This window comes from Podarcis muralis, chromosome 8 (genome assembly GCF_964188315.1).
Source record: "Podarcis muralis chromosome 8, rPodMur119.hap1.1, whole genome shotgun sequence".
NCBI lineage: Eukaryota > Metazoa > Chordata > Lepidosauria > Squamata > Lacertidae > Podarcis > Podarcis muralis.
In genome coordinates this window covers 33,242,445-33,253,201 of record NC_135662.1, presented here as the reverse complement: position 1 = coordinate 33,253,201, position 10,757 = coordinate 33,242,445, and the positions used below count along the sequence as shown (strand labels likewise).

The following is a 10,757-nucleotide window of genomic DNA, read 5'->3' as shown; positions in this document are numbered from 1 at the left end:
AGTTTGGAAAGGGAGTTTCCCCCTTGGCTACAATCCTGACTCAAAAAATTGCTCTTTTGAAGCTGCTATTTGCATTGGAAGGGAAAACCCCTCTGGCACCAATAGCAGCATTCCTCGGAGTGCAAACAGCAGCTTCAGAGGAGCAGTTTTCATCAGCATTGAAGCATGGGAGGAAAAGGTTAAACTGCCATCTTTATTGCTGTGATCTTCCTGAGATCCTGTGGATATCCTGCTATCATCCCAGCACACCAGTGGCTGCTATGTACAGAGCGGGGAAAAACATTAAAAGCAAAGACGCATTAAACACCTGCGTGTGTTACTGCATGATGTGGAGGGCAGTGCTGTTGTTGGAGGGCATCTCAAGACAGTAGAGGAGGCAGAGGGACTGTTAACCTTACACTATGAAACTGTGCATGTGCTGAGTGGGGAGCAGTGACCAGCAGTGACCATGCTGGTGGCTGCCAGCTGCTGAAAAGTTGCCAACTAGCAATGCAAAAACACCTTGGGTCTGAATATCCAGAACTGCTACACTAAACTTTGGGACTTTCCAATAATGGAGAAACTAGAATTCCAACCACCACATCATAGAACTATAGTATTGGAAGGGACCATGAGTTTCATCTAGTCCAACCATATTTATTTTATGAATTGTGAGGATAGTGAGACATGTATATTAGCCAGGTAAAGCATGAATATGGGACCTGTAGGAGTTTCTTTCAAAGTCACAGTAGCATTCTGGAGTTGGGAGGTGTAACTTTCTAGGACAAAGCCTTAAATGTACATGGAATTTGATTTTATTACGGCTATAATATCTAGGTTTGTTTGTTTTTTATTTTAAAGGATGAGAATTTGCATAGTGCTGAAAAGCAGATGATGAAGAAGAAGAGTTTGGATTTGATATCCTGCTTTATCACTACCCTAAGAAGTCTCAAAGCGGCTAACATTCTCCTTTCCCTTCCTCCCCCACAACAAACACTGTGAGGTGAGTGGGGCTGAGAGACTTCAAAGAAGTGTGACTAGCCCAAGGTCACCCAGCAGCTGCATGTGGAGGAACGGACACGCGAACCCGGTTCACCAGATTACGAGTCCACCACTCTTAACCACTGCACCAAGCTGGCTCTAGTGAGCAACCTCATGAAATACCAGTATGAAGAGGGCAAGAAAACACAGAACAGGTTGCAGTGTGCAGGCGGAAGCATCTGAAGACAGATGGTACTGGCAGTAAAGCAGCATTGGGAAGATAGCTGGATGGTGAATGACTTTTAGTCTTGTTATTGTCACTCAGAATCCTAACCTGCACAGTACTGGCTCCCATATTCTGTGATCAGCCTACATCAGAGTTGTGAGAAAATGTCACTCGTTTACTGAAATGGCATAACCACCCCAGCTTATTGCGCAATCTTTATTCTTTTGGCTGCGATAGCTGTTTTGTAGGGAGTAAGATAACAGAAGCACTAGGAAAACCAGGCATGTGGGTCAGAGAAAAGAAATTGTGGCACTGAGAAAGTGCAGAATCCAGAAATGCCATCTCCCAACACAGAAAACTCTGAACAAACCTATTTGAGATTTCTGCTCTCCTCCAATGGTAGCAAGCAATTCTCATCTGTTCATTCCAGTAAAGTGGGGAAATTCTGTGAGTCCAAAGGGATGCTTATTTAGAACTGGGCCTTCTTTAGAAATGACTGGGGCAGTCTGCTCCCCCAGAAACTCTATGCACACATTGAAATAAACAGAAAGCTTTTGATCAGGGGCTCTTATTATATATTTTCTCTTATTTTGTCATTTATAGCCTGTCTTTTAGAAAGTCTTATCACAAGGCAGTTTGCAAAAAAAGCCCAAGTTATTGTTTAGCAGATGATGCACATTCAAGACCTCCACTTTCATGAGGGTTAAATGCTTGTTTTCTTTGAATAATAACTGAGATGCAGCTTAAGCCAGGTAGATCTCGATCCCTTTATGTTAAAAGGATAGCAGGGACATGTGCATTGGTGGAAAAAGCTGTGGAGCATTTGCTTTGCATGCAGAAGAACCCTGGCATCTCAGGTATGAAAAAAGACCCTGCCTGAAACCCTGAAGGGTCGCTGCTGCCGGTCAGTGTTGGTAGCCTGAGCTTGATGGACCAATGAACTGAGCCACTGTAAGGAAGGTTCTTATAAAAGGGGTAGGGGAGGAATGTTGCTTTGCCACAAGTATAGTCTTTATTGCTTTGCGAAGATTTCTTGTCTGCCCATTTATTCCGAGCTAGTATGATCATTCAGATCATACCTAACAAATTGGAAGCGCTGCCATTTTCACAACGCAAGGCCCCTCTGCCTTATGTTTTATAGAGACTGCAATTTTACGCCTTTGCCTTTTGGGTTGCTTTGTTCAGCGAGAGCTCCTTTGGAGCATCTTGACCTGTAACTTCCACGCTACTGTTCCACTGTCAGTCGAGCCCCATAACTCACCCAAGGAGACTGACAACTTCACCTATAAAATTATGTCTTCACCTCACCCGAGTTTTCTGGATTAGTCTCCCTGCAAATGCTAACAAAAGCAAAGAGTATCAGATCACTGCTCAGGACACCAGCGGTGATGTTTGTGGAACCGCGCACTGTCTCAGAGCTAATCTCCGGGATAATTTAGATTAACCTTTCTGGTCGCTGCAAACCACATTGCCTTTTCCCCTGACCGTGATGTGCTACTCGGACTTATAATAACCATTTTGGATCATAGCAGTGGAACCAAAGCTGGCATTGAGCTGGCCTTCTGCTAAAGTTTCAAACGGAACCAAATTAGAAACATTACAGTTTGGGCTTATTTCACCCTTCTGTCTAAATAATAACAATATTAACAATTTTTGAAGTGCCCTGACAGAAAACCTAGTATTGACTGTGAATAATTCTCCCCTCCCAAATAATTTTTATTTGGTTTTACAAGTGCAAATTTATAACAATACCAAATATATATCCATATTTAGAGATTTCTCTGAATCTCCAGACTTTCCACCATCCCCTCCATGGGTCATATTGTCAACGTTTTCAACTGCATATTATTTCATCATCCATATTTATATCTCTCCATATTTTCCATGGTATTTGTTGCACAACAAGTGTTACTAGAATCCTGCTAATGTTTTCATCTGCTTACAGTGGTCTCCTAAATAAATTATAAAACTTTCCTATTCTTTCTTAAAGTTTTGACTGTGAATAATTCTAACCAGAAATATGCAGCGTGTCTTGATGTCCTCTTGTGTTTACTTTTTTCACAAGACAGATAACTGTGGCAAATAGAGGCTCTGTATCAAAGACCTGTCCCTTCTCAGGTTTGGTAGGTTTATAAGTTGAGCTGCTGGGTGACTGCGGGAGGGTGTGCTTTGTCAGGGTGGCAGATGTACCCTCAGAGATCCTCAGGAGAGGATGGCCCAGAGGGGAGGGGAAGGCAAAATCGATCTCTTTCAGTTGCTGAGCTATTCTTCCATTTGTTCCTGCTTTTCATGACTGTAATTCCTGCTGCTCACGGCTATAATTAGAACTTTTAAATTTATAGCACATGCCTAAAGGCCTCGAGATGCTTGGGGGGAATTTAACTGAATCCACGATTTCTTCGGCAGGGACAGCTGCTACTGTGGTAGGAACGATTCTGAACCGAGAGGTCAGCAGAAGATTCTGTGAAATGCTAAACGCCAAAAGAAGTAAGGATTAAAAAAAGAGACAAAAATTAAGACTTTTTAACTTTATCACTTATGGTTGTTATCAGGCATTGAAAAGCCACCCTGCACTGCACCCAGAATTAAAATTAGACTAGACTAGACAGGTCCAATGGCAGAATGATGAGATGGCTCCCAACTTGGATGACTTTAAAAGAGGATTAGACAAATGGATGAAGGAAAAAACTTTCATGGGCTACTCATGATGCTGGTTATGTTCTACTTCCAATGTCAGAGGTATTATGCCTCTGAGTACCAGTTTCTGGGGAAACAAGTTCATACCCCCTAACACCTTGAAGCCAAAATTCGAGACACCATCTTCCTGGATGCCATCTTCCTTTTTTTAAATCACGAGAGCACGAAGTTGATTTCACACCACGGTCCCTCCCTAAAAGCGCCTTTTCAGACATATGCCCCAAAATGTGTGTTTTGAGGCACTGTGTGAGATCACAGCCCCCAAAAGCGCTTCCCCTGGGAGAAATCATACCCACAAATTGCATGAGAATGTGGCAACCAATATGGCCGCTGTTCTCTCATGATAAAAAATGGGATGGTTTTTCTGGGACACTTGTGAAGCATGTAAGTTGGGACAGTACTGTCTAGTTCGCTCATGTCTAGTTCGCAAGCTTCTCAGAGGCATCTTGTTGGTCTCTGAGAACAGAATGTTAAACTAGATGGGCCTTTGGCCTGATCCATCAGGATCTTCTTCTGTTATAATGGCTTATAGGAAGAAAAGAGGGGAGGCACTTGAGGATCATTGTGAATCTGCTGTGCATGCAGAAAGTTTAGGTCCTGGAAGGTTTAGGCCCTAGCATCTTCAGGTATAGCTGGAAGAGACTTGTCTGAATCCCTGCAGCACTGCTACCAGGCAGTTCAGATGATACTGAGATAGATGAACCAGTGTTCTGACTCAGTTTAAGGCAGATTCCTGTGTCCCTTGCTCTGTTCAATTTACAGAAAGACCAGGTGGAATGGCCACTGATGGAGCAAATTCGAGGAGGAAGAAGCTGAGCGGTCCCAGCCAGACCATGATTATCAGCCACTTTTAGAACCAATGCACACTTTTTCCAGGCATTGAATCATGCCCGTGAGAGATGGCCACACCTCAATACGCACGGAGTAAAATGTAGAAATTGCTGCCTGGTGATCATGCAGAATTCCAGAAACCTGCCTGCAGTTCATGCCATGTCTTTATTACCTGCACACACATGCAAAAAGAGTAGACTACCATGTCTCACCTTAGCCAGTTGCTTTTGAAATTCCCATCAGTTCCCCCATGATCTGCCACGAGGCATGGATGGTTCCTCTCTGTGAAATACAAACCCAACAGCTCACAGTATTTGGCAGAAGTTCTCCTGCATTTCCCCCTATTATTCTTCATCAATTACCAAGAGCAGTAATTACATTTGAACATGATCAAAAGGGAGAGAAAAAATTGGAGAAATTGTTGTGGAAAGGGTGGAGGTTATTTTGCTGCACTTAGCTGATTTCTGAGGTGGCCAAGGGATGTTTGTGTAGGTACTTTCAGTCTTCAAATCTGCACCCTGCAGCCTCTCTGGGTGCCTTCACTTCCTGAAAACCCCATGACATCCTCAGCTGGGCTTTTATCTATGTGCAGAGGGGAACCACACTGCCTATTGTGTGCCTTTTCAAGAGAGAAGCATTTTTATTTTTCAAAGAAATCAGTGCAGAAAGCTTTTTTAAAAAATAATAATAATGGTAAAATGAAACCTTATCTTAAAAACAAAGTCAGGGAGCACATCAGATGCTCCGTAGTCACCTTTTCAACTTCTCACACTTCATTTAAAATGAGGCAATCCCTCCCATAGGGTTTTTGGGGTTTTTTTAGATCAGGAGACATAGGCAGCAGGGGAGGCTGCAGAGTGTTTAATGGGAATAAAAGAACATGCACCACCCACAGCTGCTTCACAATGATATATTAAGTTCAATCCTGCACCCATTGAAAAGATAAAGAACGTCTAAAGCACCCTGAAAAAGAGGCAGAAAAACTGAAGTCTTGGGAGAAATTAGTGGTTGGGTGTATACAGAACTAGTTCATAGTTTGTTAGGTAAAGGTAAAGTGACCCCTGAGCATTAGGTCCAGTCATGGCCGACTCTGGGGTTGCGGCGCTCATCTCGCTTTATTGGCCGAGGGAGCCAGCGTATAGCTTCCGGGTCATGTGGCCAACATGACTAAGCCACTTCTGGCAAACCAGAGCAGCACATGGAAACACCGTTTACCTTCCCACCGGAGCGATACCTATTTATCTACTTGCACTTTGACATGCTTTTGAACTGCTAGGTTGGCAGGAGCAGGGACTGAGCAACAGGAGCTCACTCCATCGCGGGGATTCGAACCACCGACCTTCTGATTGGCAAGTCCTAGGCTCTGTGGTTTAACCCACAGTGCCACCCGCATCCCTTCATAGTTTGTTAGAACCCGGCTATTGACTTCTAGAATGGAGAGTGGTGTTACATTTTTTTAAAAAGTGTTATATGAATTATACAGCTGAGGGTGGAGCTGACAGAGTGAAATGGATCTGAGTCTTGCTATTTATGAACTTATGCACTCTACGAGATGGAATGGTTGCCACTTGCTGCTGCTATCCTGTTTTTACCCGCCCTCCTTAATCCATTTCCCCACCCCATGAGTGGAAATGTAACAGACAGGACTAAGCTTCTTACAGCGCAATCAATGCATGTTGATTCAGAAGTAAGTTCCATCAGTGATAGATGGAAAGGCTGCATAACGATTTCTTTATCCACACAGAGATTCTCAAGCTAACCGAGTTATGACGGATGTTTGCTGGAGCACATGCCTTGCGTGGCATGTGGCAAACAGTAGTGGCTAGTGAATTATTAGCAGTTATTGACATTTGTCAGCTTTCCGTGTTCTGTAGCAGGAAAACAGAAATGGCAGCAATCATGTCTAATTTAGCCTGCTATGATGTCAGGGCTTTGCGGACTCCCACTCATGTCAAGAAGCACCTAGAAAAGGTTTACAGATGTGTAGGAGGCAGTCAACTATGGCAGTGATGTTGCCAATGTTGCACATGGATCAACTAACGATTAAGCTATCAAAAGCAATCACTGGAGCTTACTGACAGCTGGCTCAATTGTTTGCACCTGTTTCCCCCCCTCCCCCCGCATTACACATATGTCTGGAATGGATTACCCTGGCTTCTGCTGGACACATTTCACCTTTCCCTATCATGATGTGCCAGAACAACATCTTTATGAAACCTGGGACTCGGAAAGGCAATAGATATAGTACATCGTGTGCACCTCCTTATGGGAAGGACTCACTCGCAGAGATACCAGGGGAAAAAACCCAACTGGACTCATCCCTTGACTCCAGCTATGCTTCATAACCCCTCTGGATCTATCTATAATCTGATCCAGAAAACAGTGTCTAAAGCAAGGCCTGAGATTGGATCCTAACTCAGAGACGGTCCCCCTCTTCGAGACTAGTGTAATACAAGACCATTTGTACTTCAGTAGAATTAGATCCATTTTGACCAATAAAAGCAAGGACCTTGTTTCTGATTGGTTGGCCATGCAGTACACAGAGAAGAGTACTAGTATTTCCTAGGAAAGGGAGAGCTTCTAATGAGCCAGCAAAACCTCTCTGGCTCAAAACCCAAACGTTAAATGGCTACTTCATAACAGGAGACATAAAACCCCCAACAGTCTCTTTCCCTCCAAGACAATTTTTCTTTTGCAGGTGGGGTTCAAACATATACCAGTAGATTCAGGTTGCACAATTAAAGTGGGTTTAGTGCTCAGGTGCAAAATACTCCCTCCCTTCCCCCTCTCTCCACACACACACACACACACACACACACACACACACCCTTGCAGTAAGGAAAGTGATGTGGAAATGTGCTGGAAAATGTAGGATAACCATTACTTGACCAACCACTCAACCAGCTGGTGGTCTGGCTAGCCACTGTGAGAACAGAATGCTGGATTAGATGGGCCTTTGGTCTGATCCAGCAGAACTCCTCTTCAGTGCTTATGTTATTGTATAACTTCCCTGCAGACAAATGCTCAGTAAGCAGTCGGGGTTACAAACTTTACCTCCCCACAAACTTTGTGCAAACAAATCACGATGAATGCTCAATAAACAGGTTGTGACATCTTTCTCTCTCTCACATGCACCCCTTTGGGATGTATTTTCCTTTCTTAATCAGAAGGCAAGAAACGGTTTCTCTCCCACACACTCTCGCCCTCCCCTTTGGGATGCCCTTTTCCTTCTTAATCACGAGACAAGGAATAGTTTCAGCAAAGGTCTCCAACTTAGCTATTATTGTGGATTCTTACATTGTTTGCCAGCTTGCTTCTAAGTTCCTTTCTTCCATTTTTGAACTCAGTGCTCTGTTGTTTTTAGGAAATACTCAATGTCCTGCCAATACTTCTGGAGAACAGCTACAGTACAGTTGCACCTTGGTTCTCGAACGCTGAAAACCTGGAAGTAAATGTTCTGGTTTTTGAACTTTTTTTGGAAGCCAAATGTCCGACGCGGTTTCCTCTTGAGTGCAGGAAGCTCCTGCAGCCAATTGGAAGCCGCGTTTTGGTTTTTTGAATAGTTTCGGGAGTCGAACGGACTTCCGGAACGGATTACATTTGAGAACCAAGGTACCACTGTATTTGATGTTCTCTCTCTCTGCTGAAAGGTTCTTTATGTGAGCCAGTGTGGTGTAGTGGTTAAGAGTGGTGGACTCGTAATCTGGTGAACCGGGTTCGCGTCTCCGCTCCTCCACATGCAGCTGCTGGGTGACCTTGGGCTGGTCACACTTCTTTGAAGTCTCTCAGCCCCACTCACCTCACAGAGTGTTTGTTGTGGGGGAGGAAGGGAAAGGAGAATGTTAGCTGCTTTGAGACTCCTTCGGGTAGTGATAAAGCAGGATATCAAATCCAAATTCCTCTTCTTCTTCTTTGAACATGAGGACATCATGTTCATCACCTGTCTGATGTAGAAAATCCCTAACCCCACCCCCAGTTTCCACCTTGAGACTCTTCATTGAGTGCACTCCGCTCTCTGTTTTGGTAAATGGTACGTGCATGAAGTTAGTCCCAATCAATAGCTTGTTGTTGTTGTTTAGTCGTTTAGTCGTGTCCGACTCTAGCTATCTTGTATCTATCCTGTTGTTTCTAATGAAATACTGCGTTTTGATGTGTTTCCCCCCCAAACTAGCTTTCATCTAAACTGAGAAAAAGAACAGCTTAGCTGCATTTTAAAGCCGTTTACACAACCAAGGTCACTGCCAAACAGCTTTTACCGTCAAGACTTTTCTCCTGATGTTCCATTGAAATCTACCCTTCTGCTACCACAGCCCATTTGACACAGGGCTTATCCATACTTCCTCTTGTCGCGCTGCTTTCCCCCAGGGAAAACTATTCTGTAGTGCTGAAGCTACAGGTTTTCTCCAAACTGACATTTGCTCCGATTTAGCACGAAAGAGTGGGTTTTCCCTGAGAAAGGAGTGGGGAAGGGGAAAACTGCTCAGACCTGTGGATTCTAGGCATGGGGCTAGCAGAAGTGGGGGCGAGCCCCTAGGTCTTCCCTCTAGGGCAGCACAGAAAAAGTCTTCTATGGTGAGTTCATGCAAGATCAGGCTATACACAATTATGAAGCAAAGCCTTTCATTTAATTTGATTTTTGTGTTGCTGTTAAACAATGAATGGCTTTGATAGCAAAATCCTTTGTATGTCTACCTGAGAAGTAATTCTTGCTGAGTTCAATGAGACTTGCTCCTAAGTAAGCGTGTAAGGAGTTGTAGCCTTAACCTGTTTATTTTCATTAGGGTGGATTTTCCCCCCACCCAACAATGAGATCCAGGCCTGTCTGAAATACAGCAGCTGAAGTTTGCCAATGGTTTCCAAGAAAGCCAAACATGTGTTCAAAGCTCGATGGCTCTTGGCAGACACTTATGTTTTAAAGAAGCCCTGATGCCTTCTAGAAAACACAAAAAGACAGTCTGTTTGGAAATAATCTGCTTGTGTCACATTGAGTGAAATCTTAGCTCCTGTGAAGGCAAAGGAAAGTTTGTCATTCACTTTAATGGGGGCAGGCAGGACTCATTGCCCAGGCACATTTATTCTCATGGAGAGGACGTTCACACTTTGAAAACATCTTTTGCTTATTTAGCCCATTTATTTCCTTGTTCTATAGGAGTCTATTTAACTATATACAAAATTAAAATGAATTAACAGCAGCACATTCCTATCCATGTCTACTCAGAAGTAAATCTAAACTGAATAGAGGTGCATAAGATTGTACTGTATAATCTTTCCCCCACAAAACCCAAACATACAAGGCTGTAATCTTCTACTCACTTACCTGAAAGGAAGTCCTGTTGATCTCACCTGGACTTACTTCTGAGCAGACACATATCTGCTTGTCTTTCCAGGCTCTAGCTGTCACCCAATGTCTCTCTTTCCCTGAAACAAATGAGGTGTACAGGGTCTTCCTTTTGTAGATCTTGACAGGTGACTGTTGCTCATGGATATTATTATTTTAAAAATGTGACAGGCTCTTAATGAAATGTCTACATCAGCAAATATAGGCTTTCAAAAGCAATTACAATAAATGTTTCATGTGTTAAAGGCATGCTGAATCTCCTGAGGATCACACCCAAAGATTTAGGAGGTGAGAGTCCGGGAGCTCTGGGTACTTCTTGATATGTTGAGGCCAGATCTGGTGACTCCTCTTCAATCAGGCGATGACGCTTCATGCTGCTGGATTGGCCAAAACCGTTCACATTTAGTGAATCAAGAGGCTAAGTCTGCTGGGCTCTGGCTGTAGGTCAGTGTACGGGGTCATAGAAAAGCTCTAATTTCACTTACTGTAATATTCATAATATATTTTTGGAGATGGCTGGGAATGGACCCAAGCAGAAATAACCGGCTCCCTGCCCTCCTCTTGGAAATCTGAAAATGCAGGCTTAAAATCTTGAGACCGGAGAAATGCAGAATGGTTGTGCCAGAAAAAGTAAGACAAAACTGGTTTCACCCATGACTAGTGATGGGAGGGAAATTTGATTCAGTTTGCATTTAATAGCAAACT

At 43.6% G+C, this 10,757-nt stretch overlaps 1 long non-coding RNA gene across 1 annotated transcript; it reads right to left on the bottom strand.

The window, feature by feature from the left end:
- Positions 1 to 2,976: 2,976 nt before the first annotated feature.
- LOC114600085 (uncharacterized) lies at positions 2,977 to 10,490 on the bottom strand. The gene is made up of 3 exons (XR_003707467.2): positions 10,032 to 10,490; positions 4,927 to 4,996; positions 2,977 to 3,657 (listed from the first exon to the last, which is right to left on the bottom strand). It is a non-coding gene; the product is annotated as an uncharacterized LOC114600085 (long non-coding RNA).
- Between the last annotated feature and the right edge of the window lie 267 nt (positions 10,491 to 10,757).